General features: G+C 40.4%; 1 non-coding gene across 1 annotated transcript; it reads left to right on the top strand.

The window, feature by feature from the left end:
- The first annotated feature begins 3,724 nt into the window (after positions 1-3,724).
- On the top strand, positions 3,725-3,866 carry LOC114810377. Its single transcript, XR_003758077.1, has one exon. It is a non-coding gene; the product is annotated as a small nucleolar RNA SNORA7 (small nucleolar RNA).
- Positions 3,867-17,312: the final 13,446 nt, after the last annotated feature.

Raw genomic sequence — 17,312 nt, 5'->3', positions numbered from 1 at the left:
ACCTACAGATCAGACACAGTCCCTGTCCCACATAGGGCTTGGAGCCTAAGAGGAAGGGAGAATAGGGATATTGTATCCCCATTTTACAGAGGAGGTAACTGAGGTACAGAGAAATTAAATGACTTGTTCAAGGTTATACAGTAGGAAAGTTGCAAAGCCAGGATTAAAATTTAAGACCTCTGAATCTTGTGCTCTTTCCGCTAGGTCAAGCTACTTCTCCCTGCCACCAGTTTCTCTCCCTTCTCCAGTCCACACTTTGCTACTCAGATCCCTTTTCTAAAAAGACACTTGGCAACGCATAAGCCCACTCCTCAAAAAGCTCCGATGGTTGCCCAATCCCTCTCTGCTTCAGCGGACTAGTAGAAAGAGCTTAGGCCTGGAGCATGAACTTTAATCCCTACTCTGCTACTTGCCTGTTATGTGACCTGGGGAAAGTCACAACTTCTCCAGACCTCAGTTTATTCATCTGTAAACTGGAGAACAAATGCCTGTTCTCCCTCCTATCTAGGAGGAGACCCAGGAGGGGAAGGGACTGTGTCCTACACTATTAGCCTGCATCTATGCCAACGCATAGAACAATGCATGGAACATAGAAAGCGCTTAACAAATATCACTATTCTTATTATTTATTCTTATTATCATAACATTCAGTCAGCTCTCCTTCCCCTATCTGTAAACTCTCTTTTCCCTCTACAACCCAATTTATGCTTTTTGTTCCTCTCAAGTTTATCTACTTATTGTACCTCCTTCTTGCTTTTCCTTCCACTGCTCATATCATCATCATCATTGGTATTTATCTAGTCCTTACCTTGTGCAGATCACGGTACTAGGTGCTTAGGAAAGAACAATAGAACAGAGTTAGTAGACACATTCCCTGCCCGTGATGAGTTTACAGTCAGGAGGGGGAGGCAAACATTCATGAAAATAAATAATGTATAATAGGTAATTTATCGATTTGCTTAAGGGAACTCCCTTTCCTTTAAAATTGGATAGACCATAGCTCTTCCCACTTTCAAAGGTCTTCTAAAATCACACCTCTGGGAGTCCTTCCTAAATGGATTTCTAATCTCTCCTATTAATGCAGCCAGTCCTCACCCTTGTTCAACACTCCCAAGCCACCTAAGCATTTAAGTTTTCACAACCCACCTTAGCAGAGTTGAAGTTATCTTACATATCCTATTACTTAAACATTAACTTCTGTACAGATCGCTTTTTCCTTCTTCCTCCTATCTGTGATTTATTTTAGTGTGTCTCCCCCTCTAGACTGTAAAGTTCTTGAGGATCGAAATCAGCTCCACAAATTCTAGTGTCCTCTCCCAAGTGCTTAATACAGTGTTCTGCACACAGCAGACACTCTGTATGTGCTACTGACTGATTGGGAGAGATCATAGGCTCTGCTAACTCTGCAGAGCTGTTCATATCACCTGCAAAAAGTTTTGCGTGTGTGAGTGCGTGTGTGTGTGTATGTGTATGTGTGTATAAGCATGGGGCTCAGAGTCAACGGATCCGAATTCTAATCATTACTCCAAGGTCTTTGTGACCTTGGGCAAGTCACCTAATTTATCTCTGCCTTGGAACCTCCTGTGCAAAATGGGAATTAAGACTGTCCTCATGTGGGATAGGGACTATGGTCCAACCTGATTATTTTATATCCACTTCAGCACTTTGTACAGTGCCTGGAATATAGTAAATTCTAAACAAATACCGGAATTATTATCATAATCTCCAGAACATAGCCATTAGCACACAGAAGCACCTGAACGATTTCACTGTCTCTCCTGTTGGGTCAAAAGTTTATTCTTTTTAATTGGTATAGCACTTACTAGAAGCCAATAATAATAATGTAATAAGTGCTCAGGTAGATACACGCTAATCAGGTGGGACACAGTCCATGTTCCAAGAGGGGCTCACAGTCTTAATCCCAATTTTACGGATGAGACAGTTGAGGCAGAAAGAAGTTCAGTGACTCGCCTAAAGTCATTACAGTAGACAAATGGTAGAGCCGGGATTAGAACCTAAATCCTCTGACTCTCAGGCCTGAGCTCTTTCCTCTATATCACCTTGCTCTCTGGTCATTGCCCTAAATCACGATTACATCAGAAGATTGAACAAGCCTGTCTAGAGGCTTGGGGTTGCTCCAGTCTGGGGTTTGGGGTTGCTCCAGTCTGGGGTTGAGAAACAGTAAGGCAAGGCACTTTCAAATTTAACTTGGTGAAGCATACCACTGTGTACGAGCCTTAGGATCATCAACTTTCCGTGACAGAAACCAAATCCGTTGATGATTTTGATTGTTTGTAGCTCTACACAGGGAAGATACAGGTCGTGGATTTGCTCCTTTGCTTATCCCAAATGCCATACTGCAAGTATTATGCATTAGGGTGATCTGAAATTAGGGCATGCCCAGACAGCAAAGGTCCAGAAAGGTATTGCAGAGAGGAAGGAAGTGATATTTAGTGGAAAGAGCCCAGGCTTGGGAGTCAGAGGTTGTGGGTTCTAAAGCTGGCTCCGCCACTTATCAGCTGTGTGACTTTGGGCAAGTCATTTAACTTTTCTGGGCCTCAGTTACCTTATCTGTAAAGTGGGGATTAAGACCGTGAGCCCCACATGGGACAAGCTGATAAGCTTGTATCTACCCCAAACTTGGCACGTAGTAATCGCTTAACAAATACCATCATTATTATTATTTCTCTCATCCCAAGGCAATCCAATCGAGGGTGAGAGTCCATGCATATATGAGAGTAGGACGGTAAAGACCTCCACTGACAGTTCATTCCCCACTTTATGCCACACTGATGCATTTGCTGCTTGCAGCCCCCAAAGGCGCTTTCAAATCTGCCTCTTATTTGCTCCTGCTCAGGAAGAGAAGTCTGCATTGCAGACCGGTCTGCCTGTCACACCATTTGAGACCAAGCTTCACTATGACTTTAAATATACATGCTTCTTTACTGAGAACAAATCACGTCTCACCTCAACACGAAAGGACATGTATTCATTTCTGGGGGAGGTTCAGACAGGTCCACGGCCCCGAGGAGCATAGAGGGGGAAGTAAAAGGAAGATCGGGACCATTGTCTGTCACGACTGTGTAGATACCATCAGGGGTGTATCGGGGTGGTATGGAGAGAGGACCGACCCATGTCCGTGTGCTCCTGGTGAAACTTTCCCGGTTCTGGCACTGCCGCATCCATCTCGTTGTCTCCGGGATGGTGTTACCTAAGAAAAGGGAGGCAGAACTTTTATCATAATCTTCCCAAAGCTCTGCTCTGAAAAATCATTTCTTACTGTTGCCCATCCAGAGCTGGATTAATCTGCATGTGGGACCTGGGACTAATTGATTCTGTGCCCCTCCCCACCTTCCGTGCCCCTGTGATGCATGACATCATTAGACCATGCTGTATATGATGACACTAGAGCCTCTCCTCAGAATCACCTTGATCCTGTCTCCACCTCAAAGTCACTCCCCTGCTCTGTAGGTGAGCTCCTCCCCAACAACCCCCTCCACCCTACTCCTTCATGCGCACATCCAAAACCTCATGCTTGAGGGATCAAAACAGTTCACAGACAAAAGCTGACCTCTAACCCAGGTGTGTGTTTGTGTGTGTGTATACACAAAGCCCATTCACAAGGCTGTGGTACTCTGAGTGAAGAGTCTCCTACACCCTGACATTGAATCTCTTGTGCCACTCTCTCAGCCCAGGTTGGAGTGATCAGGTTCAAGTTTCTCAACCCCTCTCAGGATCACACCTGGAGAGTTTCCAGTCCTCTACCAGTCTCGGCTAAGGGAGGCAGGGATAGTCAAGCAGAGGCATCCCCTTTCCATTCCTAGCTTGGGCAGTGGCTAGCAAGTGGAAGGCAACCTGTTACAAGTCAAAACTCACCTGTGCTGGGCAGCAGCAGCATGGGAGTGTCAAGGGTGGCGACTCAAGTTTGCTGCAATTAGAGAAGCAGCATGGCTCAGTGGAAAGAACCTGGGATAGGGAGTTAGAGGTCATGGGTTCTAATCCCTGCTCTGCCAATTGCCAGCTGTGTGACTTTGGGCAAGTCACTTCACTTCTCTGTGTCTCAGTTACCTCATCTGTAAAATGGGGATTAAAACTGTAAGCCCCATGTGGGACAACCGGATCACCTTGTATCCCCCCAGTGCTTAGAACAGTGCTTTGCACATAGTAAGTGCTTAACAAATACCACCATTTATTGCAGAGAAGCAGCATGGCTCAGTAAAAAGAGCCCGGGCCTAGGAGTCAGAGGTCATGGGTTCGAATCCCGGCTCTGCCACTTGTCAGCTGTGTGACTCTGGGCAAGTCACTTCACTTCTCTGTGCCTTAGTTACCTCATCTGTAAAATGGGGATGAAGACTGTGAGCCTCACGTGGGATAACTTGATTACACTGTATCTACCCCAGCGCTTAGAACAATGCTCGGCACATAGTAAGCGCTTAACAAATACCAACATTATTATTATTATCATGAAGAAGACAATGGTAAACATCGTCTGTATTTTTACCAAAAAAACTCTAAGGATATATTACCAGAATGATTGCAGATGGAGAGTGAGGCATTCTGGGAGAGAAATGGCCATGGAGTAGCTATGATAAGCTTAAGATAAGATCCTCATGTGTATAAAGTCTTAACCTCTATCTTCTTCTGGTTACTTTAATTTTAAATGTTTTATTCAGGCAAAGCAGTAAAAAATTGTGTGTGTGTGTGTGTGTTTATTTCCATTCATCAGATTATAACAGATCCTGTGTGATTGATATATGATAATGCTCATAGTCAGACGTGATTGAAGAGTTACCTCAGAATACTGGAAGCATATCGTAACACCAGCTTTCATCTCCCTCGTTTGGTTGACAAGTATGGTTTCAAGGAATATTCTGAACCAGAATATCTCTACTACACAATTGTGGTGACAATACAATAGTAGCATTGGGGTGTTGGAGAGAATTAGATGACACCTTCAATTCTGATCTGGTTTGGCTGTGATTATTTTAGGATCCAAGACTATTTACTCAACACCTCACCTATTATTGTTCCACAATTTTACATGCATATTGAAACATAGTCTTCTAAAGATGCCTCATGTTACAATAATGAACCTTCTAGTTAATAATGGATTCCCATTTAGACATACAAAATTTCTCTTGAGGATATTGTCAGGAAAATTTGTTAGTGTGCGGTAGGGTTAATTGGGTTACTATTCTATAGAAACATTTATGTATTTCCCAGGACTTTCTTTGCAAGAAAAACTCGGTAAGATTTGACAGGTGAGATTACACTGGATTGCCTGAACACATTAATCAAAGACAAAGGAACCAACATTTTTTGTTGTTGTTGAAACCAAATACATAGATTTGTTCACATATTGGCCTAACCAAATGCACACCTCTGTGTGTCCTTTACCTGAATTGGCAGGCAATTTCAATGGGTAATGGCCCTTGACTTTCCAAAGTAAAATATTTTCGATCACACAGGACATTCTTAAATTGCTGCACAGTAGAGCAAATCATGAATGCCTTACAGCACTTATGTACATATTCATAATTTATTCTAATGTCTGCTCTCCCCTGCCCTCCCACCCCAGACTGTAAGTTCCTTGTGGGCAGGAAACATTTCTGCCAAATCTATTGTATTTTTCTCTCCCAAGTGCATTGCAGGGTGCTCTGCACACAGTAAGTGCTCAATAAATACCACTGATTGATTGATATTTTAAGGGCCTGCAGCTTTGGTGTACTGAATTGTTTGTTACAAATATGAAAAAAAATACTAAAATGTTTGATCATTAAGGTGTTATTTCCTCACTTTTGTCTGCTTATAAAATAGTTAGAGTTTTTTAATTTAAGGGAAAAATCCTTAATTCATTCTTAATTCATTCATTCATTCAATTGTATTTATTCAGCACTTACTACGTGCAGAGCACTGTACTAAGCACTGTACTAAGCACTCGGCAACAGATAGAGACAATCCCTGCCCAATAATGGGCTCACAGTCTAAACAGGGGAGACAGCAAAGCAAAACAGAATAAAACAAAACAAATAGTCTGGTGTAGATATCATCAAGATAAATAGACTCATAGATCTATGCACATCATTAACAAAATAGAGTAATAAATAATATACACAAATACGCACAGTGCTGAGGGGAGGGGAAGGGGGAAGAGCAGAGGGCGGGAGCAGGGGGAATGGGGAGAGGAGAAGGAGGAGAGGGAAAGGGGGGGCTCAGTCTGAGAAGGCTTCCTGGAGGAGGTGAGCTCCCAGTAGGGCTCAGTAATTGGTTGCTAGCTTCCTCCTCAACATCTTTTTCGGCATATGTAGAAATTTGAGTAAGGCCTCTGTTTATGTTGTCTTCTTTGTTAATTTGTAAACTATAATGGGAGTTCTAGTTATTCAACTCTACAAAGGTGTCCAGAGGCTACTGTGAAAGAGCCATTAAATCTAAAAATAATTCTGTAACCAATAATTCTTTCCAAGTGGTAATGTTCACCAAATTTCTGAAAGTATAGCAAGCTTTTACAAGACACAAAAAGACAGAGATAATGTACCAGATTCACATCCTCTTCGTAGGAGGTGGATGCCTAAAGCAAAATAGAAGGGAAGTAGCATGTTCTAGTGGGAAGAACACAGGTCTGGGAGTTAAAGGACCTGGGTTCTAATACCAGGCCTGCCGACTGTCTGCTGTGTGACTTTGGGCAAATAACTTACCTTCTCTGTACCTCAGTTACCTCATCTGTAAAATTGGGATTCTCTACCTATTCTCCTTCCTATATAGACTGTGATCCCCATTTGGGACAGGGACTGTGTCCAATCTGATTATCTCTATGTCAAACTCAGAACTCAGTAGACTGCCTGGCATATGATAAGCACTTAACAAGTACCATTAAAAAATGATAGGCACAAATTCAATGCCTATTTTTCAAATATTAGTGATGGGTGAAACCATTGTTTCCATCTTAGAACAATTTTTACTCCAGACAAAATCTTGAGAGTACATTACAGTGTGAATAACCATTTTATCAAGAATAGGTGTCAGAAATGTAAGGGGCATTTTTCAAATCAAAATTTGATTCCTAACTATTTTAGGCATCATTTATTGCTGATTCATTCATTCAGTTGTATTTATTTAACAATTACTGTGTGCAAAACACTGTACTAAGCTCTTGGGAGAGTACAATATGATAGTAAGCAGACACATTCCCTGCCAACAATGAGCTTTCAGTCTAGAGGGGGAGACAGACAGACAATAGTCTAAATAAAAAATAAATGGCAGATTTGGACACAAGTGCTGTGGGCTGGGAGGTGGGGATGAATGACAGGAACAAGTCCACTCGGGGAGAGAAAGGAGAGAAGACTGCCTGCAAGTAAATGATGTGATCTTAAAACTTCATTAAATCCAACTACAAATGGTGCGGTACAACCAATTGGGTTCAGTGACCACAAACTTAGCAATGAAAGACATATTTCCAGCTGTAACACGTGAGCAGAATTAGAAAACCTCAGTGGGGTGAAATGACATGTTTACTATTTTTATTTTAAAAGTAAGTCTTTAAAATGAATATCCTAAGGGGAAAATTTGTAAATATGTTTAGTGTTACCTTTCAGTAAAAACTAGAGTTTCCTTGATATTCAGTGAATCTTTTTGTCTTACTAAAGTTAAAAGTGATGGCCATGCTTAGCTTGACCTCACCTTAATGAAAACTACTGCAGAGCCTATTCCCTCACCTGGAAATATTAGCTTGTCTTATTCCTGAATAAACTGAATGTGATCATTTCAGACAGTAATAATGGGTTCTAATTAAACATGTCTTTAGAAGTTATCAACTGTAATGAGAGAGTTGGTAAACGTGGTATTTCAAAGACTAATTTGAAAATAAAATGTATTTATCTGTTTTCAAAGCACTCTCATAGCTTTATTGCTCACTGGGTTGTTTTAAAGGGAGTTTTCCTGGAGGCCTTAGATCATATTTCACTCAGGCTAACTTTACCTTTCATGTCACTTTGGTGAAATTAAAGGAAACTAAATTAGTTTCCTTCAGAAAGAAGCATTTACAGAGACAGCAAAATGCAAATGTATGCCCGTAATTACCATAGAACATTAATAAGACTAAATTGAGAGCCAAGTTAGAGAGAACTATTTTTGTTAAAGTACAAGTTGCTACAGAATGGCAAGAACCAGACTACTACTTTGCGTTGATCTTTGTAATAATTCAGAAGAAAACTTTTTTGGCATCTTTGCCCTTTTGATAAGTCTAATTAATGGCAAATGGAGCTCTGTAGCTCTTCATTTGAAATGGAAGCAAAATCCTTATAAAGTTAATTTACTGCCACTGCAATATAATAATAATAATAATAGTATTTGTTATGCACTTACTATGTGCCAGGCACTATACTAAGCTATGGGGTGGGTACAAGCAAATGGGACTGGACTCAATTCCCTGTCCCACGTGGGGCTCACAGTCTCAATCCCCATTTTACAGACGAGGGAAGTGAGGCCCAGAGAAATGAAGTAACTTGCCCAAGGTCATGCAGCAGAAAAGTGGCGGAGATGGGATTAGAACCCGTGACCTTCTGACTCTTAGGCCCGTGCTCTGTCCACTATGCCATGCTGCTTTATGTGGCATATGCCACATGAACAGTTCAAGAGCTGCTGGTGTTAGTGCCAGGACAGTGGACTTTAGTTTTATTTTCTGTTCTTCAGCCAAGGGTGATGTTATCATGGACAGTCTCTGATTTGATGATGTCTTTATTCCATAAGTCAGTCTTGTAATAAACAAACACTTTTCCAGATACTCCAGGGAAACTAATCATTTATTTCAGGTGAATAAGATAGATAAAATCATTACAAAGATCAGATAAATAGTTATGGAGTTGCATTCTTTTTGTAACATCAGGAACAAAAGCTCAGAGTATTTGTTGTATCAGCAAAGGATAAGAGATGAATTATATTCAAAGAATTCCCAGGATAGCTGGAATTCAAGGATCAAGCCATTTAACCAAGTTCTAACAAATTTGGTTCCATATTCGAGCACTCTTTTAGGCAGAAATTGTTAATCCATCAGTGGTATTTACTGAGCATTTACTATGTGCAAAGCACTGTACTAAGTGTTGTATTAAAATGAATGTGAAAACAAAGCAGCATGGCTTAATGAAAAAGACTATGGGCCTGGGAGTCAGAAGACGGTTCTAATTCCAGCTCTGTCCCTTGACTGTCGTGTGATTGCCTCTCTGTAGCTCAATTTTCTTATCTGCAAAATGGGGATTCAGCATGTATTCTCCCTCCTATGGAGTCTGTGAACCCTCCAGGGGACAGGGAATGTGTCTAACTTGATCATCTTGTATCTACACCAGCACTTTGAACAATGCTTGACACATGGTAACTGCTTAAGAAATGTCATAATAATCAACTAAGGTTCAAACTGTACGTCTGTGAACCAGTTCTATGTACTGTGAATTTTGGGCATCCTCCCCTTCCCCCACCCCTCAAATCCATTTCAATCTGAATCCTGGCAAAAGAACCTGTAAAAGAAAGGAAAAAGTATTTAAAATAAGGCAGTAGTTACAGACTTACATGTTATTCCAGCATGAAAAAATAAAGCATCTTTTCCAGCAATTAATATTTGAGAAAGATGAGTGAGCCCTGTTAATTCAAGAATTAAATACCAGTTAAACAATCAATCATATTTATTGAGTACTCACCGTGTGCAGAGGACTGTACTGAACATTTGGGAGAGTACAATATAACAAGATAACAGACACATTCCCTGCCCATAACAAGCTTACAGTCTACATTGCATTGGTTAAACTTTTTCTCATTTTTTGAAACACAGTTGTGACATTTCTCTTTCCTCTCCTCAGCTCTGACAGTTATTCTGCGACTGGAATTTCCTTTGGAGAAAATGGAAGTTCCTTTCGAGGAAGACATTAGTTGGAAGTCCTGAAGAAATGACTCTTAATGTTCAGGAGACTGGCCATACTTGCTTGGGAGACTGCTGTTACTAAATGCAGTACATTCCTCAATCTCTCTTCTACCTCGTAATCAAAGTGTAGAATTCCCGTAAGAATTGCTATGGAATTATGCGGAAGGAGAGTTTGCCTATAAACATCGTGCATTTTACTTCATGTTATTTCCTACTGGAGCTTTGCGAGGAAATCTAATGGGAAATCTATCTGGAAATCACATGCAGTCCCCCCGCCCCCATATTGGTCGCTCAGTCAACATTTATAATGTGCACTATATGCCAAGGACCCTTCCCCCAATACAGGCACTTGTTAAGAAAATAAACTGAACCTCAGCACTCACCCAGAAATCTGGTCTATTTTAGACACTTACATTATTACCATGACCTATTCTTAACATTTGCACTGTCTTTCTTATACTGCTTATGGTAATTACCTTTCTCACTAGAAATATTGCTGAAAATATTACTCAGAAGCAAACTGGAGGAATCAGTGGCAAAGTAAGGTCTCCTAACTTTTCTTTCCTGTTCAAGCCCTGGCGTTTCTTGTCCCAGAAGTTGTCACACAAACTAGCTACTGAATGATATTCACATAGAGAGCTTTGCCTTGTTCAGGAAAGTTGGCCTCTTCTCAGACCTCAACCCCAACAGTAAAGTCAATACACACTTTCTCCAATCATTTATCAATGTCAGTAGACCCAAGTTCTTTTCAGTAAGGAAATATTTCACCACTCTCCAGTGAGGACATTGATCACCAAAACATGAGCAACCACTCTGTGCAGAGCACTATAGCAGTCACTGAAAATAATTATGAGAAAAACAGAAGTGACAGAAAAAGACACAGCCAATACACATATATTCACACATATATATGTGTGTAGAGCATTCAGGGAGTAAGGGATTATGTAGAAGGGAATAGAATGAGTTCCAAATAACACTCAGGCAAATAACTATTTCAGTCATTGGATGCTGATGATTGGCTGAGAAGCTAAAATCTAGATAGCATTATTTTCCAACTCCCTAGGTAGCTTTAAAGAGGTATATTGAAGCTAATTCCGTATGTATATGTGAAAAAATATGAATGGAATTCATTTCAAAAACACATTTGGAAGAAAGGAAAAGGTCCCAAATGTGTGTGTTTCTATACATCTTAAGTGGCTTTATTTTTAATCTAATGGAATCTGGACTTGTAAAATAGCTTTCCTTTGGTAAAATTTCCAGAACAGCTGAAAGCTGCTTCATTGAGCCTGTGCAGCTATGACCATGTGATGGTGTGCTTGGGCAAGCATCTCAATTGGCCTGGAGTCCACCTGGGTGGACAGCTGTGGCCTGAGACGATCTATGCTGCTCCTTTCATCCTGGCACCAGTCCAGCTGGACTCAGGAAACTGTCACAAGACACCCGAGGTCTGCTTGGTTTGAGAACAGAGATTAATGCTAGAAAAATCCTCAGTGCTTTCCGCAAATCAGGTGGACACACCGACATCAGGATTCTGAGGTGGATCTAGGTCAGTATTGGTAAAACCCACCCACCCACAACCATCACATTGGAACTGAAGGTTAGGTTGGGCCTGTGGAGGGAGATTCAGGTCAGAAATGGATTCAAATTCATCTCTCCCATGGAGATTTGGCTATTGAGAGCAAAGCCTTATCCCAAATCATTTGCAAAACCTCAAGCCACAGAGAACAGAAAATGTAATCTATCACCTAGACTTTGAGGAGTCAGCCTACCACCTAACCTCAAGATTGTATTGATTTTCTAGAGAAAAACTGAAGAGGAATCTCATGAACTAAGGCTTCCAAACTCAACTTTCCTAAAACCTGTGGTAGAATTCCATATTTTCATGCTGTGTTTGTGAGGGTTTTTAAGGATAATGATATCTTTCTGCCATGACAAAATCATAGAAAGAGAATGGAATACTCACCATGGACATGTAGTGAGAGAAAAGAGAATTAATCAATCAGTGGCACTTACTGAGCACTTATTGTGTGCAGAGCACTGTACTAAGCACTTGGGATCGTACAGTATAACAGAGTTGGTAGATATGATCCCTGCCCTTAAGATTACAGTCTTCAGGACTGAGAAAGGAGTCTAAGGAAATTTTAGACCACTTAGGAGTTTAAAGCCAAACTTTCCTCCAAACACAAAATAAATACAAAATCCATTTATAAGCATATGGGCATCCTCATTTGAGACACGGCTCTCCCTGTCAGATATTATAAGCGTTCTCTTAGGAAAAAGTTTGATTCTTATTGCCTGAATCATCTGAACCTCTTTTATCAAGAGTACTATAGGATTTTTTCCTAAATCACTATTGAACAGGTCTAAATTTCTCTGTAGCTCTTGTTGAATGCTCCTATTAATCCACCATTTCCTCAAAAGCATTAAATGAAATACACCATGTTTGATGAACAGTCTTGCATTCTTGAAGTCGGGCAGGATGTATGGTGAACTTTAGGGAGTACCAGCACAAACACAACCTTATTAGTTCCTCAGTTCTTGCAAAAGTAATAACTGCTTATGAATAAAAAGGAGAGGAGCCAGTAAACAGTAACCTGAAATGAAACCACTGAGTGCAATTGGTAATTCCAAATTCATGGCATTATTTCAGCTGAGAAGATAAGGTAAATGAGTTAAATGTCATCTTTCACAATTAAGGGTATAGGACGTGCTCACAATCTTATATATTCAGGAATTAACACAGCCCTTCCTTATTCAGACTTGTTTTACTGTGATTTAGCATTTTGTGACTTAACAAGGTAAGATGCTTAATGGACCATAGTGTCTGTTCACTACAGATGTAAACTATTGCATACTTATTATCATCTAAGGAAGGCATTACTGATGCATAATGGCTTTCCCCAAAGCAATAACACTTCGTGATGAAGAAGCTACCTGCAAAATTTGCTATATGGGAACAAGTTTGGTCTATCTTCCTGAAGGACCAACATATTATCATCTGCTTTTACAAGGAGTGAAGGATAGAGTTATCCCCAGGTTTAGAAGCGATAATTTATCTTCAAAAGATTCTCTGCCAGATTGGCCAGAGGAATTATACTACAGACACTTCAAATCACCTCTAAGGGAAACTTGCTTAATTCTGCGGTACCATTTGAATAAAGTCCTTCTGATAGTTCAGTGCAGTTGATTGCAAAAATACCTGCTCTACATTTTAATTCATGAAGTGGATATCAGAGAAAACTGACTGTTCTACTTCCCTGATGAAATTGCTATTTCTGAAACTTATAACCTGTGCTTTGCAACAAGTATTAAGTAAGGTTATGTTATATCTTGCAATTCTCAAACGTAAGTGCTAGAATTGCACTAAAATATTTTCAGTTCCTTCAAGTGGTTTGATTACTATTCCTCTGGTTTTACTCGGCAAATTAAACTACGACCCAAGATAACACCCTCTGAGTCTTGCTGCCTTTGAAACCTGCCTGCTCTTTAGATAATCCATTTTACATGAGAATTTGCCCTTTGTCTAGCTTCTCTAAAGCCCAAACAGTGTGGTTTAGCAGTAGGCAGGTATGGGGCTGGGATGGGGGATGAAAACAGCAACAAGAGATCTGGTTAGAGTGAGCAATCAGGAGCAAGGTTGAGTCTGTGAAGAAACCTGGGAAGCTTGATTATCAAGAGAAAGATTTGAAAGCGGTGACAAGCACTGCAAGTTGCAAAAAAATCAGTGAAGTAAAGTGCAATCTGCACACTTCCATGCTATAGAATAGAGATTAGGCACCTATTGGCCTTTTCAGCCACACACTTCTCACTGTCAGAGTGTCATCTCCAAATCCAAAAGGCAGCTATAAATATAGTTTGATATTGCTCCTTATTAAAGCTCCTGGTACAGAAGATTTTACAATACTCGAAAACAACATCTTAAATCAGCACAAAGCAGCAGAGGGCTAAATCTTCTTTACTGCTCCTTGGTGACTATATGTGTTGGTTTTGTTTTTTTTTCAAACTGATTTTTTCATCTGAGTTTAGATACATGCCTCTTTGCCAGATGGCTGATTTCCTATCATTAAATTAGGAAAAGGAATCTTCTTCAGCTCCACATCCCTATTTGCACTGCGTTCATTCCCAGATGTGGTCCTAATCCCAGAAAGTATGCGGATTTGCCGAAGTGCAAATGAGGCCACAGAGAGAAGTGGCCTTTTGAAAATGGCTGAGCAACAGTGCAGAGGTAGGTCCAGATGGGTACCACCAATCATTCTTTTATAAAGGAGTCCAAGGGACAGAGACTGAGCAAATGTCTGAGATTTACGGAGCTGTGGAATTGGGTTTAGTTTCCTAGGGGAAGAAAGAATCAGAGAAAGTGAAAGACCATAAGCAGGTAAGGATGCCCTCCACTTCAAACTTTATCTACTCCAGTGGAAAGCGTTGTCAGGGCACCTAACTTCAAAAGATTCAGGATCTTGGAATCAGTTGGCTAGGCCCATGAGAAGCACATGGTGGGGGCTGTAGGCAAGGGGTAGAATATGTAATTGGTCACCTCAGTCAGTGTTGGGTGCCAAAACAGGAGGATTTCTGGTGTTTTCTGAATTCAGACCAACTAAAAATGAAATAGAAAGGCTTCCTTAATGGGATTTCTCTGCTTACCTTGTTATCTAAATTCCAGGCACAGTCAGCTCAACAAGGAATACAATGCAGTTGCTGGGATTAAAGTTCAGCTCGGTTCTCCTTCTCTCCCTATTAATCTAGGGATGGGCTGTACAGATGCGGCTCTTCATTTCCAGTTTAAGATTAATTTTTACCATAAAATTCCCAGGTTTTTACACTTCAACTTCATGATTTTCTGGTGGGGTTTTTAATATATTTACCAGATGTATTCAAAGTATCTTACTAAGAAGCTCAAAAACATTTGGTGAAATGTATTTTCCTTCAATATATTCATTAAAATACTCATACTTGTGATGTTTGTTAAGAGCTTAATATATGCCAAGCATTATACTAAGACCTGGGGAAGATACAGTATGATCAGATTAGACTCAGTCCCTTACCTACATGGTCCTGACGGTGTTATGGACTGGGTGTACACACACAAACAGTAGGGCTTTTTTCTTTGTGAAAAGGTAAACACTCTAAAGAAACAACAGGTTTTTACAGATGCTCTGCAGAGCACACACTTCTGACTACACTTCTTAATCTAACTCTCCATTAGCTAACATTACAAGAGGTAGTTAGAAGCAGAGAATGGTTTGAACATTTGAATACTGATAAATGTTTGTAAACACTCATTTCAATTATAGACTGTAATGCAACTATTCAACTTGTTTAACGCCACTTGTCTGATGTGTGACCTTGGGCAAGTCACTTCAGTTCTCTGGGACTCAGTTAATGCAACTGTAAAATGGGGATTGAGACTGTGAGCCCCACATGGAGCCGAGACTGTGTCCAACCCGATTTGCTTGTATCCACCCCAGCGCTTAGTACAGTGCCTGGCACAAAGTAAATGCTTAACAAATACCATAATTATATTCTAATCCTCAACAGCAAACAATATTCAAATGGAAAATTTTACAGAGGAGACATATTGTTTTTGTTTTGTTGGGCAGCAAGCCACTAAGAATTCTATTAATTGAAGATTGCCTGTAAACTGTCTCTTCAAACACCAAAATCAATTCCAATATTTACTTAGAAATATCTTCTAATTATTCATAATCTTCACCCATTACGTTGGATAAATAAATCTCAGTAAATTTCTAGACAACAGAGAAAATCAGGTTTCCTAAATGCAGAGTAAAGGAGCAAGTCTTGGGGAAGCTTCCCTTTACTCCTAAAGCCATCTACCGCTTCCCTTTTTCTATTTTTCTATCCTCCAATCTTTCCTAACTCGGTTCAAAATCTACTTCCTATTGGAAATGGTGCCTAGGTAATCTAAATCCACCTACCACCTCCATCATGCCATCGTCCCAACTAACCACCACTTCTAAGTGCTTGGGAATAGGTAGGATATTATGTAATGCCCTCTGGGTCAGCTGAACACATTTATTCAATCTATTAATCTTATTCAATCTAGTAATTCTTGTTATCCATGTGCTTGTCCACCTGCTCTCAGCAAGATTGTCAGACCCTTGAAGACAGGAATTTCATCTAATTAGAAGTATATAAAGCCCCTTATGCCAAGTATCTCAGGAGCTTCCAATATTAGCTGATGATGAAACACTCTGGGAATGTCACCCCCCCTCCTCGAAAATTCCCACTGGTTGTCTATCAACCTTCATATCAAACAAAAACTGCTCTCTATTGACTTCAAAGCTCTCCATCACTTTGTCCCCTCCTACCTCACCTCTCTTCTCTCCTTCTACAGCCCAGCCTGCACACTCCCTCCCACTGCCATTAACCACTTCACTGTGCCTCGTTCTCACCTGTCCGGCCATTGACCCCTGGCCCACATTCTACCTCTGGCCTGGAATTCCCTCCCTCCTCACATCCACCAAACTATCACACTTCCCCCTTTAAAGCCCTACTGAAAGTTCACCTCCTTCGGGAGGCCTTTCCAGATTGAGCCCCCCTTGTCCTCTGCTCCTCCTCCCCTCCTCTTCGCCCTGACTCCCTCCCTCTGCTCTACCGCCCTTCCCGCCCCACAGGCCTTATGTATATATGCACATATTTATTATTCTATTTATTTTTATTAATGACATATATATATAATTCTATTCATTTATAATGATGCTATTGGTGCCTGTCTACTTGTTTTTTCTTTTGTTGTCTGTCTCCTCCCTTCTAGACTTTGACGCTTTGACTTTGAGGTTAGGGATTGTCTCTATGTGTTGCCGAATTGTGCTTTCCAAGTGCTTAGTACTGTGCTCTGCACACAGTTAGTGCTCAATAAATACGATTGAATGAATGAATGATGATGATGTTGGTGATAATGATGATGAAGGTGATGAAGGAATCATTTTCTAAAGCCGGAAATTTAGTAGCTGGGAGCTGCTAACCCTTCATATTTATTATTTCATTTGTCCTCATGACAACCTAAGATGGATACACTAAGAGATCCAGAGAGAAGTGACTTGTCCGAACTCAGGAAAGAAATCACTGACATAGGACTAGATCTGAGGTCTTCAAAACCAGTCCAGTACCTTTTCCATTAGATTGCACAACATTTACATTTTACTTACACTTCCCTGCACTCATACTTTATGAGTATGGACCTACTTTAATGACCAGATTTTAGAAAGCCAAAATCCCTCAATTTATTCTTAATTTTGATTGATTCCTACTCTCTTCCTTTTTCATTTTGACTCCAGCTTTTTCCTAAACTAGAGAGTTAAGCTTGGACTCAAGAAACCTCATTTTTTCAATTGACCCATTTTACTAAACCAACAAAATGTTTAAGTCAATCAATCTTAAGACACTT

This window comes from Ornithorhynchus anatinus, chromosome 3 (genome assembly GCF_004115215.2).
Source record: "Ornithorhynchus anatinus isolate Pmale09 chromosome 3, mOrnAna1.pri.v4, whole genome shotgun sequence".
NCBI lineage: Eukaryota > Metazoa > Chordata > Mammalia > Monotremata > Ornithorhynchidae > Ornithorhynchus > Ornithorhynchus anatinus.
This window is presented reverse-complemented; position numbering and strand designations above follow the sequence as displayed.